The sequence below is a fragment of the Ostrea edulis genome, chromosome 3 (genome assembly GCF_947568905.1).
Source record: "Ostrea edulis chromosome 3, xbOstEdul1.1, whole genome shotgun sequence".
In the NCBI taxonomy this organism is placed as follows: domain Eukaryota; kingdom Metazoa; phylum Mollusca; class Bivalvia; order Ostreida; family Ostreidae; genus Ostrea; species Ostrea edulis.
Genome location: NC_079166.1, coordinates 17,696,013 through 17,713,315, shown reverse-complemented (window position 1 = coordinate 17,713,315; position 17,303 = coordinate 17,696,013).

Sequence of the window (17,303 nt, the reverse complement as noted above, 5' to 3'; positions counted from 1 at the left end):
TATTATTATTATTATTATTATTATCTAAATTCAGTACACAGTGTTATTTTCGAACCGTGTTATTTTCGCCTTCCTGCAATTGCTGACTGTTTCGCTAAGATTTAAATTCGCCCAGACACAGTTGTGTTAAAGAAAGCTATGAGGGAAAAAACAATGTCACCCAGTCTAAAATCCACCCACTGACAACTAGGGCGAAAAGGACGAAAATAAAACGGTTACCATGGGCTGAAATTTAGCTACACGATATATGCAAATAAGACGAATGAAAACTGAAACCCAGGTTTCCACAATGACTCATTGAAATACTACAAAACCGCGAACATAATAAGCAGAGATCTCTGGAAACGGTATAGGTGAAACCTGTTACTTCTAGAAACTTCATTTGAGTAGGCAACCACCTGTTTGATGAGGTAAACAAAATAATCCGTTGACAAAGTCAGTATTTACTCCTAGACATCCGATGCCACTTCCCATGTATCCAGGGATCTGTGTTTTCCGTGCCTTTAATATTTGTATTCTTATGGGTTTTATGAGATTTGTCACCGATCATTGTTCGTTATCTTCACTTTTTCATGTACAATTTTTTTTAGCAATTGGAATAAAACACGTCAGAAAGCATCCCACATAATGACAAGTAAGATCATGTAACTACCTCATATTTGCAAAATACCGACATAAAGGAATCCCACCCTCCTGTGATATGATCAGATGTTGCAAAAACAATGATTTATTTAGATTTATTCATGAGAGGAACGTACATTTTGTTGGAGTCTTTGTCAATAGTTATTGTAAAAAATCTTGTTAAAAATAAAATATTTCCAAAGTCTAAGTTATAGATAAATAACCAATGATAAGTTTCAAAACATTGAATCCAAGGGCAATAACTCCGTTTTATTGATTTCTCTATCAAGTCTATTATGTAATAGATTTCCTTTATCTCTTACAGACATTTTGTATATTTTTGTGAAGAAAGCTATTATATCGTCATAACCAGTTTTTATTAAATTTTGATAACGCTGTTTATGCAAAATCGCAATTTTCTGACAGTGACATACGATTCTATTTAGGTATGCCTTGCATCTTAAAAAGTTTGATGACCTATATATTTTATTTGATAATTTGTTGGTTTGAACTCTAGTAAATGGAAATAAATACACTTTTTAAACTTGTATCAGATAAAACTGTGAGTATGGAGTTACCTTAAAGAGAATTAACATGTAAACTATGCACAAGCGGATCGAACCATTCTTAGTAACAAACACCAGATTCCAACTAAACAATGGGGACTTCATACCCTTCAACATCTCAAGTTTAATCTTATTTGAAGCAGACATGGAGGTTTCTGTGGTGTCTTTCCTATCGAGTTCACTGCGATATATTGAATCGACATATGAATGAAAATAAAGATTTTAATCGATAAAATGTCGATATATCTGATTGTTGAGTTGAAGGCCACACCAAGATATTTCTTTCACTCGTGTTGAGGCTTTTGTACAATTTTTGCTTTAAATGACATGCAAAATTAACGAACACTAGAGTTTCCTTATTGCATGAGAATAAGAAAAAAGCTCGGTTATTTTTTTCAGCATTGAACTTATACCTCATGTAAAACTTATAAGGTACAAATTTTGATGCACCAGATGCGCATTTCGACAAATAACGTCTCTCCAGTGATACTAAAGCCAAAATTTTGGAAATTCGAAATAACAATAAACTTGTACGACTAGAGTGCCAAAAAATGTAGTCAAATTCTTCCAAGAATCAGAGCTTTGCATGCGGGAGATATAATCCTTGATTTTGAAATGAATTTCTAAATTTTAGTCCAGCAATTAAATCTGCATCCGTATTTTCAAGCTAGTAACGAAGTACTTAGCTACTGGGTTGTAGAGAATTGTAATTTCAAATATTTAATGGATTGGTAGTAAAGTCCAACAGCGACAGAAATGTTAGTGCAAATGTGGTTTGTAGTTTATGCATTCTAACAATAAACTGACCTGTGGGAAATATATATCGATTTTTTATAATATTTTCAACAGCAATGCCATGACTATATTCACGACGAATAGGTATATTTCATTCGTTAAAATATCCCCGGATGCAATTTATGTTGAAACATTTACTATTTTGTTTATAATACCAATAAGTGTTGAGGTAAAAGATAAAAATTCTATAGCATGAAAATACGATGTTTGTAGACAAATTGCTGACTGCAATGAAAAGTTTCGAGTGATGTGTTACCTAGACATTTTATACATTTAGTAATTTGACAGAAACATAAAGCATAACAAATTAGAATATGTCTCCCATGTGTGTATGTGATTTTATCAGTTATGAAGCAACGAGCATTGATCAATCTCACACCTCATATCCAGTGAAATCAAATGGCATTTGATCCAATGACAGGTTATATTGGTAGATTAGATCGTTATGACATACTAACTTAATCCTGAAGCAGAATAGGTAGAATATATTTACCATATATGTTTGCATTTTCTTCATTCACATCAAGTCTAATTCGATATTTTATTTTTCCTCTGATGTTTTAATACATGACTTTTAATATAACTTTCTGTATTACATGTACCTATTTTTGGAGTTCCATATATTCCATCTTTGAAAACTCCATATATTTCAAGAAATTATTTTCCTGGTCAATTGGAGAACTGCGTGCTCTGAACAGGGATTTGATAATGAAGGCGATTTGGTAGATTCTGTTGATATTGGTGTTTAAATTGCACAACTTTAAGGCAAATGTGAAGACGACGAATAGTTATCAATCCCATTACTCCGACATTGACAAATTAAGTAACATGAGTCGTTTGTTTTACATTAGATGGAGTTGTATTGTTTCATAAATATGAACACGTAGAAAGGTAAGCACAGCTGATGATCAATTAATTCAGTTTTCCTTATTACATAAACACACTATCAAGAAACTTCTATACAGATATTAACTTTATTCAATTCAGATCCTACTCAAGATCCCTACAAAGTACAACCCGCAGTATTTTACGACCATACAGCTGGCCACAAATCAGGTGAACTGTTCTGGCGCATTATGACATCTGATGTTCGTTCTGTGATAGATTTGCTGTCACACCCGGGAGCGACATTATCATTAGGTAATATGTGTCTTCTACCCTCAGCGGTACCACTTTGATCCACCGAGGTAATTTTGGACAAATCAAGTTTGGTTTGAATGTAGGAGGATACCATTATGTCAGTAAAAAGGCAGACACAGACGATCACACGCAACATGTTCTGGAAAGAAAATGAAATTCATGCATAGGTGGTATTGAGTAATTGTATGGAATGATTCAATATGACCATGCCTCAATATTGCTTTGTTGCTTTCTATAATTTGCTTCAAAACTTGTAGGTTTTTATTTGCTTTTCTTTATTATTATATAAAACTTATCCGGTACCAATTTTAATGCACCAGATGCACATTTCGACAAATAATGTCTCTTCAGTGATGCTCAACCGAAATGTTTGAAATCCGAAATAACAATGAAGTTTTAGAGCTATTATAGCCAAAAACAGCGTGCCTAAAAAGTGCAGTAAAATTCGTTTAAGGATAAGAGCTATGCATGAGGGAGATAATCCTTAATTTTGAAATGAATTTCTAAAATTTATAACAGCAATTAAATATACATCCGTATTTTCAAGCTAGTAACGCAGTACTTAACTACTGGGCTGTAGAGACCCTCGGGGACTAACAGTCCACCAGCAGAGTTCTCGACCCAGGGGTCATATTGTAAAACTTGTACGGTACCAAATTTGATGCACCAGATGCGCATATATATACGTACCAAATATACTTTCTGAAATGAATGTCAATGGTTACTTATATAGGTTATGAGAATGATCACTGTTTGCTATCGTCCCTTTTCATACAACTCATGGCGTGTACGATTTATGGTCTAAAGTGTTATATATGTATGCAGTATACGAGGAACACTGCGAGGATATCTCAATCAAATAAATACGATATACAAATATCTCGAACTAATCCCAAACCAATATGATTATCAAAACATGAATAACAATGTTTCTGACATGAACAAAAACAATTGGGACCACTCACTGAGAATCCTCCATTCTGTATGTATACTAGAGAGTTCATGATCGTCATTCATAAGTCAACATGTATTATTTCATAAAAGTAAATTTGTTTGAATACATCGCAACATCTGCGGAAATAAATACTAAACAATGAAATATAACCTTACCATTTTGATTTCAGTCTTATTGGGTTGGGAAGTAGATGTGCTGAACGTGACAGGTATAATGATGCTTCCCATTTTATGCTATTAAAGAATATCTACGTCATGAAGATAAATCCGCGTGTACGTATTTGATTGGATTCTTCTAAATAGGAAGAACAATTACGTTCACAAGTAAAATGATCCATGGAATACGACAGAGCAGCATCATTTAACGACATATTTTTACACTAAAAAAAAAACAGACAAAAAGACATTCTGAAAACAATTACTTTTACAAGATGAAATCTTACCAGTCAGTGAACTGAAACGGTAAAGTAACTGAATGATAACTTAATAATCACTGATAAGTACTTTTCAGTCACCTTTTAGTTATCATTTCGTTATCATTCAGTCCACTGAATGTCAGGAATCTTCCCGTGACCATTGATTTAAGTTTCAATGACCACTGACTCAAGTGTCAGTGACCATTCAGTCAAATGACAGTGATCATTCAATCAAGATTCAGTTACCATTCTGTCAAGATTCAGTGACCATTTCGTCAAGTGTCAGTGACCATTCTGTCAAGATTCAGTGACCATTCAGTCAAGTTTTAGTGACCAGTTTGTCCAGTTTCTGTGTCCATTCTATCAAGTTTTAATAACCACTGAGTTACATTTCAGCGACCATTCCGATAAGTTTTAGTGACTATTCACTGAACATTCAATTACCAAATCTGTCATATTTCAGTAACCATTAAAAAATAAAATTAGAACAATTCATTTTAGTGACTATTGTGTGGATGTTTCAGAATATATTGTTGTCTCTTTCACCAGTTCTTCGGTTGTGTCAGTGTTACATGCTTCCTTCCATTCATTAAACAGTTTCTTCTCTAGAAATGACCACCCATCTGTAATTTTTTTACCTATATTCGAGTAACCTTCAATTCTCACTCATATATTATCTCAGCATTCATTTCATTACTGTCCAATAAAATTGCAATGAACGATTTTTTCATACCACTGCTCATACAAATGTCTTCATAACGCTGGACGCAAATTAAAACCAATACACAGAACAAAATTTCAAGAAAATATTTATTTAATTTTTTTATCGGTGCAAAATAGTTGTTCCTTTTATTATACATAGCCAATATAGTACATCATTGTGAGTCAATCGTCACCATAATCAATTACATTAGTAAGTTCATCTTCATCGCATTTTGTATTCAGACTCCGCTGACTAAAGTTAGGCAGAAATCAATACCTCCATAAATTTGTTTTTGGACATGCCCAGAAAGATACCATCATTCAATTTTTACACCGTCATCTAAAGCGTTGCAGATTTCTTAACGAAGAAGAAAAAGTAATTTAAGGAGAGCTGGGTTGTTTGCAATCCTCATTACATAAATTAAGCGTTAAATCGAATTAAAAGGGGGATTCGATTGCAAGCTGGTTAATAATATTTTTTCAAAAAGTACTTTTATAAGTTTTGCTATTTAAAACTCAAATCATACATAGATTTTTTTAACTCTTCAAAATTATTGAATACACAGAAATTTATTGACTATAATTATTTTTCTATTTTTTTCAACATATTTCAAAGTTATAAATGACATTGATCTTAAATATTGACTAGTGAAATCAAATATGCAATTCGTCAATGGATAGTCAACTTTTAAAAGGTGAGACCATACCACAATCAGTTTAGAACATATCAAATAATAACAAACACAGTCAGTCCCATTTCTAAGTTCCCAATCAGAATGTGATCCTTGAGTAAAGGTAGGGTAGATTGAGTGGTACATGTATTACTTTCCAGAGAGAAATCCTGCGACACATAATTTGGGGAAAAGAGGAAAAAGATGATATATAACACATTACAATATATAAATAATTCTAGAGAAAAAAACCACAGAGTGAATCCTAAATGGTGAGAAAATAATGTGATAATGCATGTATGATCTTTAATTGCCAATTGTAGAGTTCACAATCCTGTTGTAGGGAGCTTCTCCAATTCTGGAGATTTCTTCAATTGAAGGGGGAATGTTTTACGTGTAAAAGGGGTACCGGTAGTAAAAGGAACCTTGGTAATGATATATACCAATCACTACATCAATAAATTTATCACATCACATGTTTATCACATCACATGTTTGCCCAACTATCTACTTTTGTATTGCTTATAGGAGTTATGAGATTGATCACTGTTCGTTATCTTCACCTTTCATCACATTCACGAATGACGTCAAACATACATTACATTTGTAAGTTAAGCAGCACATTATATATAGCTAAATTTCAACTTTCACAATAAAGATATCCTTCAGAAATTACAGTTGATATCAGAAATAATCATTCATATAAAGCATTCATAAAAATATAGACTATTCAGATTCTGGTAAACTATGAAAGATGAAGATAACGAATAGCGATCAATCTCATAATTCCTATCAGCAATACAAAATAGAGGGTTGAGCAAACGCAGACCCCTGGATGCACCAAAGATGGGATCAGGTGCCTAGGAAAAGTAAGAATTTCATGACGACCCGTCACATCCGCTGTGAGCCCTATATCTTGATCAGGTAAACGGAGTTATCCGTAGTCAAAACCAATTTGCCAAGAACGGTATGAAACACGCCAGAGAGCATTTGACTTAATGATAGGTTGTATTGGCAAACTAGATCGTCATAACGACCATATTTCAAATTTTACAATGCACATATTTTTGCTAAACTCAATAGTTTTACATATGTGAGCTCGAAATAAAAGACACCACAGAGTCGTCCACTTCCGCTTCATAATTAGATATTCTATTGAAAGTAGACATTAACGCCAAACTCACAACTCAACTGTATGACAAACGGGATCATTCCAACTTCTCCATCGTCAGCTTCCCATATTTTTGTAGCAATATTCCATTCTCAGCTGCATATGGTTTTTATATATCTCAACTGATTTGATATGCAAGAGCTTGTTCTGCGTATAGTCAGTTTTTAAATCGAGGCAAAGTTCTGACAAATAAATTCATGGTACAGGGGGTTCAACAGTCTCGATTGAAGTCAGCATTTCGCAAATTCTATGGTAGTTATAACAATCTAGTTTGACAACAAAACATATCATTTGGTCAAATGTTGTCTGACGTGTTTCATACCGATTGTTAGGCTTTTCTTGGCACACTGATTTTGACTGCAGATAGCTCCGTTTACCTGATCAGGATATAGGGCTCACGATGGGTGTGACCGGTTGACAGGAGATGATTACTCCTCCTTGGAACCTGATCCCACCTCTGGTGTGTCCAGGGGTCCGAGTTTGCCCAACTATCTATTTTGTATTGCTTGTAGGAGTTTGATCACTGTTCGTTATCTTCACCTTTCACATTCCCTTTATATAATCCCCGATAACAATGTCAATGACCAGGGGTCAGAACCCCTAATTATACATAACTGGTTTGTCCAGTGAACCGTAGCGAAACTAAATTTAGTACGTTTCATGAAAGTAGGTAAGCATAGGTAATTGCGATAATGATTTGAACATACTCATTTGAAAATTGTCTCTGAAATTGTCCAAACGTATTGCCTATGCGTGAACAACTGAGAAACGAAATTACTACATGTATCAGCTGCAAACTTCCGCCAATGTTCAGATGGACACAAACCAAATTTCTATAAGATGGGGCTTGCTGTCAACTGCTGTAGATTCCGTGTACCGTGTGCCTTTTGTAGGTATGTATGTGTGTGACTTCATATTTCTGTGTTCCAGAAAAAAATTTTGCAGCAATTATATTTGTGTGTGTCGACCACTCAACGTATGCAGTCATCATAGAACCTACCATGCACAAATAAAACTATTTTAGATATACTTACGTGTTTTACAAATGTACAAGCGCAGAATATGCCACTTTCTAACTATGTTTTATGAAATAAATCAAAACAATTCCATGCATATACATATCTTGTCATATGTGGACATCAAGATACAGTTTACTTCAGATATAATGAAATCCAGGGGACGGACCTGAATTGTTCATTATATCCAAAGTTCAATATAACCAATAGTGAACTACACAAATATTGCTACTAGGGGATTTATTTTAACTTCAATATAACAGATATTTCAATATAACCGACTTCAATATAAGTGGAGTGGACTGTATAGGGCTCACGGCGGGTGTGGCCGGTCGACAGGGGATACATACTCCTCCTAGGCACTTGATACCACCTCTGGTATATCCAGGGGGTCCGTGTTTGCCTAACTCTCTATTGTATTACTTATAAGAGTAATGAGATTGATCACTGTTCGTTATCTTCACCTTTCTTTTAAAAGATTTCAGGTGATATATGAAGCAAAAAATAGAATTCTTAACCATGTCGCTAATTGTCAAAGGGTTGTCTATTACAATAGGATATTAAGAAATCGTCAGTATTTACTTTTCCCGAAAATATTGACTGCCATAAATGAGAAATTTCCGACGTATTGTTTCAAAAACTATAAGTGATGTGATGTAAATCAAATGTGAATTCTAAAAAAAAAAAAAACAGAGTTGTTTAGAAATTTCTAATTCACATTACTTGTCCAAAATCAGCAGCATAAAACATGACTTTTTCGATAACACAGACAGCTGTCTCTTATAATAAAAATAGAAATAGGTGTTGATATATTGTGACCAGTCTCCAGATATAGTTTGTTAAAGCATCACTTACTTTGAAATTTATGTTTTCAAAATACTGAGTTCCATGCTGACAACATACGTAGTATCTAGGAATCAGCACTCCGACAGTTAGTTGCAACTACCATGAGCACATAGTTTGCTCCTTTATCAGCTGAAATGTCCTTATATTCTTCCATGGTAGAATTGTTTAAAAAGTTTGTACAGGAGAAAAAATATTTCCCTTAGACCTTCTGTTGCAAATCTGAATACATTAAAGACGTTTTATTTGTTTGTTAACAATATTCATTACCATTGATTTCTTAGTTTCATGCATAACAGTGAACTGGAAATCAAAGGCACCAAAGGATTCACTACATATGTTTTGCAGTTGAATGTATTTACTGGAAATTGATGTAAACGTTCAAAACTCCTTCAGCTATCGATCTTAATCAAAGTGTTTTATTTTGTTAATTTTACTGATCTTATGTTTACTGTCATCTAATTTCATACACAAAACAAGGTCTTGATCCTTGCGTATCAAATCAGTTGAGAGATATAAATACCATATGCAGTGATAATGGGATACTGCTACATAGATATTGGAAGTTAGCGATGGAGAAGCTGAAATCATCCAGTTTGTCATAACGTTGTTTCGGTAGTTTACCATTAATATCTATTTTCAATACAATGTCTAAGTATGAAGCAGATGTGTCTTTTATTTCGAGTTCACTTGAATATATCGAATGGACATATATGACTGGAAATGATTATTGTTAATAGATGAAACATTGTCAATATATCTAAATGTGAGTCAAAGGTCACAACAAAAGATTTTTCTTCTCATGTAGCTTTTGAATACATTCTGTCTCAAACGAATATAAACACAGATCAGCTATAAAAAATTCGTGCCCATGGGATAAACATAAATGGTTGATATCAAACGTTTTCTGTCAAAAGCGGTGAATTATAACCTGAGTATTTTTTGACAAAGTCTAGCAGCATCAGAAATATTTGTACAAATGTGGTATAGTTTTATGCATTCTAAGAATAGACTGCCTTGTTAGGAGATAAAGATTTGTAAGTGCAATACAATGACTGTATTTGCAATTAATATTGAAAATAAGGACTTCGCTGGTCTTTGATAGATCAAACTTAATGTGTCAATAAATGATAGGTTGAAAGATTTTTAAAAAATGATGTATTGTATAACAAAGAAAATACGATGTTTGAAGATAAATTGCTGCGTGCAATAAAAAGATTTTGAGTGAAGTTTTTATACCCAGACGTTTTATGCGTTGAGCAATTTAATGTAAAACTTATACGGTACCAATTATGATGCACCAGATGCGCATTTTAACAGAATCATAAAGCAAAACAGACATAATATATCAACCATGTGTGTTTGTATTTTTTTTTCAGTTATGAAACATGTAGGTCATTCATCCACATCAGTAAAATAGGTTAAGGTAACTAACAGTAATCAATCTCATATCTCCTATAAAGAATAGAGAATTAAAAGCAGGGCAAGCACGGACCCCTGGACACTCTAGAGATAGGAACACACAGTCTCCCGCAATTTCACTTTTCTCAGCATATCAATAGACTTAATTTCATCGTGATTCGTCGAGGTTGGATATTTGGACTGACGCCTCTTCTAAAGAGGCGTGAATCCATATATCCACCCTCATCGAATCTCGATGAGATTACATTAGAGAGTGAATTGACGGATTCGATAAACAAGAAGCGATCATAACTTATTTTAGTCTCCCCATAGCATTAACTTCTACAGACGACAGAAGCAATTGCCTTAAAGGACGGTGTAAAAGATACAAAATCCTTTTAATGCTATGCATCAGTGGATTTTGAGGGACACCTCTCTTTTGTCACAAACCTACCATGGATTACCTGCATATATAGATTAAAACTCCAGATTTGGCAGACAAAATGGCCCTTTTACATATGTCTCAATGGGACTTAAAATATCTACCTAGATATCTCATTGGAAATAAATATCAACGGCAAACAAACAACTGAACGTTATGATAGAAGGTTTGATTTCAGCTTCTTCATCGTCAACTTCCCATATTTATGTAGCAATATTCCATTATGACGTGCATATGCTGTTTATACATATATCATATTCGATACGCAAGAGAACGTTCTGCTTACGATTGCATTTATTGTTATCATAAAAAGGACACGAAGTTTGATCTATCAAAGACCAACAAAATCATTATTTGTCAGCATATATTGCAGCTGGGGGTATATTTTAATGAAAGGAGCGTATCTACTGGTTGCGAATACAGGCATGGCAATGCAGTTGCGAATCTTACAGGTAATCATTCTATATTTCCTAATAAGGAGGTCTATTGTTAGAATGCATAGAACCCATACCAAATTTGCACTAACATTTCTGTTGCTGTAAGGCTTTGTCAATACATTACAATTCACGGCTTTTGACAGAAATGTTTTAATATCAACCGTGTATGTTTTGGACCAAATGGTTAGTCATATTATAAAATATTTGGTGCAATTAAATTGATGCTAATTTAAGAAAATTAACCAGCATATCTCTCAACTGATTCGATACGCAAGAGCTTGTTTGGTGTATGGTTTTTAATCGATGCAGTCTACTGACAAACAAGTGGATATTACAAGGGTTTCAACAGTCTCGTTTAAAGACAGCATTTCGCAAATTCTCTGGCAGTTATAATGATCTAGTTTGCCATCAATAACCTGTCATTGGTCAAGTGACGACTGACATGTTTCATACCAACTGTTGGGCCATTCTTGGTACTCTGATTTTGATTACGAATTACTTTGTTTACCTGATTGAGATATAGAGTTTACGGCAGGAGTGACCGGTCGACGGGAGTGCTCCTCACAATGAAACTGAATTTGATAAATGGTTATCCAAATTATTTTGTAAAGTACTATAATCATATACACATGAAGCACTGTGATTAACTTTTATTTATTTATGATATTTAAATACCAATGTACCAAATACACTTTCTGTTGTATTGATTTATGTCTTATGTTGATACAGAAAAATATATAATTCCTCATTTACATATATTCATCTGAATTCTGCATTTGCATTTAAATAATGCTTTGATTATTTCCTTATACACAATGCTCCTTTCTTATTTACAGTATTTTTTTTATTTCAGTTTATATCGAAAGATAATTGACCATTTCCTGGTTCATTGGATTGTGAAAATTGATAATGGATTAAACGCATTGCTAGCACAATCCATTCCAGGACAGATTTTGAAACATACTCTGTTAATTGGGGTTAAAAAGTAGATACACCGAGAGTCATGCCTGGCAACCTGGTCTTTACAATAGACAAACCAAGTCTATGGACACTGATGGAAGCAGTGTCCAATGCATGGCTGTTGAAGATTGAAACAATTATCTTATAATATGTGTATACCAAGAAGATTCACTCAGTTATATGTAACCAAATCTTATGATATAGGATCAGGTGTCCAGGAGAAATAAGGATCTCCTGTCCACCGGCTATACCCGTAGTCAGCCCTTTATCTTGAGAGTTAAGGAGTTACAATTTTGAGTAGGAAATTAATGTAGGAAATTATCACAGAATTTCTAAAAATTGACCAACAAGAAAATCAAAACCGCTGATATATGTTTGCAGTAGAAATAAAATAATCATAGTGTATTCATTGCAAAAACTATAGTGATGTAAAACTTATACGGTACCAATTTTGATGCACCAAATGTGTATTTCGACAAATAATGACTTCAGTGATGCTCAACCGAAATGTTTGAAATCCGAAATAACAATAAACTTGCTAGAGCTATTTTAGGGGAAACATAGTGCCAAAAGTGGAGTCAAATTCGTCTAAGGATAAGAGCTATGCATGAAGGAGAAAATCCTTAATTTTGAATGAATTTTTAACTTTTATCACAACAATTAAATATACATCCGTATTTTCAAGCAAGTAACGAAGTACTTAGCTACTGGGCTGAAGAGACCATCGGGATAAATGTCTACATGCCTTTACGCAGATGCTAAGTTCTCTGCCTGGATGTTGAATGTATAATTTTATTTGTTGTCAGCATGCCTTAAACTATTTTCCTCTCTAGTTTTGATATATTACACAAGAATATATATATATATATATACCTCTATCAGCGTCTTTTCAAGATTGTTGTTAAACGGTAAAATTGCTAAAATAAGGAAATATGGTTTCAACTTTAGTTGTCAATATATACGGAAATAAATCAATATTTCATCAACTATATAGCTACTTCGTAGTTTTATATTTACTAGCCATAACAAAATGGATTTCTGAGGAGGGTACATGCTGAATGACATTACTAAAGTAGGTGTAAAGAACGGTTATTATGGGTAGAGTTTGAAAGTCATCCGACGTCACTTTCTACCCAGAATTCCGTACGATATGAGCACTACACCGCTCTCTACAGCTTTTTACAGAAATCTTGTACAAGTTTTTATTTTAAATCTACCATTTATTCTTTACACTTTGTATTTAGTCACATTATGAAATGCTTTTGGTGCACTTAAATTAATGCTTACTGTGAATTGTTTAAAAATCGCTGTTTTCTGATCATGAATTTCGAATTACTTGATATGCGTATGAATGTAGGACATTCATGTGGTGGAGATTTAATGTAAATATGGAATCAAATTTAAAAAAGGTTGCAAAAATATTATAAAACCTATTGAATAAGAGACAAATAGTTAAATGGTAAAATTGTACTTATCAAAGTGACATTGGGCTACTAAAAGAGCCTGGTGCTTATAAAATAGGGCTCATGGCGGATGTGACTGATCGACAGGAGATGCGTACTCCTCTTAGGCACCTGATCCCACCTCTGATATATCCATTTCGTATTGCTTGTAGGAGTTATGAGATTGATCACTGTTCGTTATCTTCACCTTGCATCCAGGGGTCTTTTTTTGCCAAACTCTCCATTTTGTATTGCTTATAGGAGTTATGAGATTGAACACCATTTGTTATCCTCCCCTTTTATGTGTTACACGTTGTCAAAACTTTTAAATGGAAAGGAAACGAGAATGACTGTTTATAGCATTTCATCATATGGCCACGTGATTCCAAGAGGTTTCGGAGATAAAGGTGAAGTTTGCGTAACGTGACCTCTGGTGAGAGAATGTAGTGGACGTGACAGTTCATTGTGATGCCACATTTAGCTTCGTTGGTATTTTTTCAAACCAAACCATTATTAAACAACTTTACCTCTCCTTTGCAAGTAAAAACAGATATGAATATACAAAATTCACCAGCAAATTTGAATTAGTAAGATGTAAGCGTATATAATATTGCATATGTTTATCATCTACTGAGTGTTATTACTGGGTTGTTGTTTTTCATTTGCCAATTTGCTAACAACTAATAATAAAATAACTATACCATTCAATTTAAAGAAATTGGGTGTTTAAATGACAAATTCCACACCAGAATCTATCTTGTGTTTATGGTAGTGAAATTTAAACTCGAACCACTGTTGAAGCAACTATTGAACTATAAAATTAAGGCACCCATACGGCTAACGAAATATCCAGTGAACGTATGCAGATAATACATCTTCCCTTTGCCGATTTTGAATTTAACCTTTCACATACATATATATTGCATTTTAAGCCTTGCCTTCGGCCCATAAGAGCTCCACATAAATTTTAAGTATTTTCAAAGAGAAAAATTCTTCAAAAAAATAAATCTAATGCAGAAATAAAAAAAGAAGTGGCCATTGAAGTTTCTACACTTCAGTTAATGCCCTGTAATGTATTTCTCCTAATTAAACTTTGAAACATCATTCTGAAGAATTTCTTCTCTAGAAAGGGAATTTGGAGTTTGAACTGAATTACCAAATGTATAAATTATAACCAACTTCCTTTACAATTCAGTTATAATAATGCGCCTTACAAACAACGCCAATGTTGTTACAAGCTTTGTCAGCCGGAACCAACACACATTCCACATGTAACCTACCGAATTCTTTCATCGCGTTTGGTTTACAAAACTCAGAAGGATAAATGATAAGCACTTATGTGTGTATGTGTTTAATAAAGTATTTTCATATTCCTTTTATGTTTTTATACAGTACTACAAAATCATAGAACTACATGATTTTTAATATAACTTTCTATGTTACATTTACTTTTGGGTTCGATACGTTCAATCTTCGAAAACTCTCTGTCTTTCCTGGTAAACTGATAAACTACATGCTCTGAACAGTGATTTTTAATAAAAAGAAATTAATTAGGTTTAGTAGAGATTCGCGTTTGAAGTGCACAGCTTATATGAAAAGGTGAAGATAACGAACAGTGATTAATCTCACATCTTAAACTCCTATGATGACAAATGACATAAGCAGTTTGTTTTTATAAGATTATGCTTGTTTTGTTTCTTAAACACGTAAAAAAGCAAGCACAGGGGATGTCCATTGTATCCTTGTTTCCTTATTACATAAATAAACTACAAAGATACTTCTGTACAGATATTGACTTTATTCAAATCAGATCTTATTCAAGATCCCTGCAAAGTTCAACCCGCCACATTTCCACTGGCCCCTGCATTATTTTCTACCATGGCATCATTGGGGCGTAATTGTGCCTAACAAAACCTTGATCAGTTGATCTGCTTTCCCTGGTAGATTTGCTGTCCCGCCCGGGGGCGACGTTATCACTGGGTAATTTTTGTTTTCCACCATCATCACTACCACTTGCATAATCTGAGGTGAGTTTGGACAAATCTGACTGGGCGTTCACGCAGGAGGATACCATTATGTTAGCAACAAGATAGGCGCAGACGATCACACGGAACATGTTCTGGAAACAAAATGACATTCATGTAGATGTGGGACTAAATAATGAAATGATTCAAACCTTAATCTTTCGTTGTGGAGGTCTATAATTTGCTTCCGCACTTTCTTATTACAGTGTCTTTATGGTTTTATTTTCTGACATGGGTGTCAATAGTTCCTTATAGGAGTTATGAGAATGATCACTGATCGCTTTCGTTGCCTTTTCGTAGAACTCATAAGAGTGTACAATTTATGGTCTAGGTTGTTTTCTATGTATGCGGTATACTATTAACGCTGAAAAATGTCTTCGTCAAAGAAATACGATATCCAAATCACACAAAAGCAATCACCAACTAATGTGATTTATAAACACATGATTAACAGTGCTTTTCACATGAACAAAAGCACTTAAGAACACTCATTCAGAATCCTCCATTCCGAATCTGTATTCTCGTCATTCATATGTGAATGTATTTTTTTTTAATAAAAGTAAAATTGTTTTGATGCATCGCAACATTTGCAGCAATAAATACTAATCTATGGAATATAACCTTACCATTTTGGTTGCAGTCTTATTGGATAGGGTAGCTGATAAGCTGGAAAATGGCAAGTACATTCATCCTTCCCATTTTATACCATTATAGCTGATCTACGTCATGAAGATAAATCCGCGTGTATGAATTTGATTGGATTCTTCTAAATAGGAAGAACAATTACGTTCACAAAAGAAGTGATCCATGAAATACCACAGAGCAGCAGCATTAACCACGCATTTTTATTTTTATTTTTACAATAAATTTAACAGTAAAAAAGACATTCTGCAAACAATGAATTCTACAAATACCTTTCAGTGAACTGAAAGTTGACTAAATGGTAATTGAATGATGATTTTATAATCATTGATGAAGTATTTTTCACCCATCTTTCTCTTACCATTTCGTTATCATACAGTTACTACTACCTACTGAACCTTTCGGTGACCATTCAGTCAAATTTTGGTGACCATTCTGTCAAGTATCAGTGATTATTCAGTCAAAGTTTCAGTTACCATTCAGTCATAGATCAGTGGCCATTCAGTCATATATCAGTGGCCATTCAGTCAATCTTCGGTGATAATTTAGTTAATCTTCAGTGATCATTCTGTCAGGTTTCTGTGACCCATTTATTTTTCAGTGACAATTCAATGAATATTCAATGAGCCATTTGTCATATTTCAGTGACTATTAAGCCATACAAGTTTAACATTTCAATTAGTTTTAGTGACCATTTAGTGGATATTTCAGAGTATATTCTTGTCATTTCCATTAATTGTTCAGTTGTGGTATATTGATGTATGATTTCTTTCATTAAGCAGTTTGTTCTTCTCTTCTTACACAGAAATGACCGTCTAGATATTTTCCTGTTATTGTTTGCCTACGGTATATTCGCATAACCTTCATTTTGCAATCGTATAATCTCCCAGCATTCATTTCATTACTGTTCAATACAATTCTAGTGAAAGATTCATTTAGACCACTACAAATTACTTTCATAATGCGGTGTGGCAAATTAAAACCAATTCACATAATACAATTCTAAACGGGTTAACCTATGTAGGGATCTCCGTTTACTTATTTTATTCTAATAGGTACA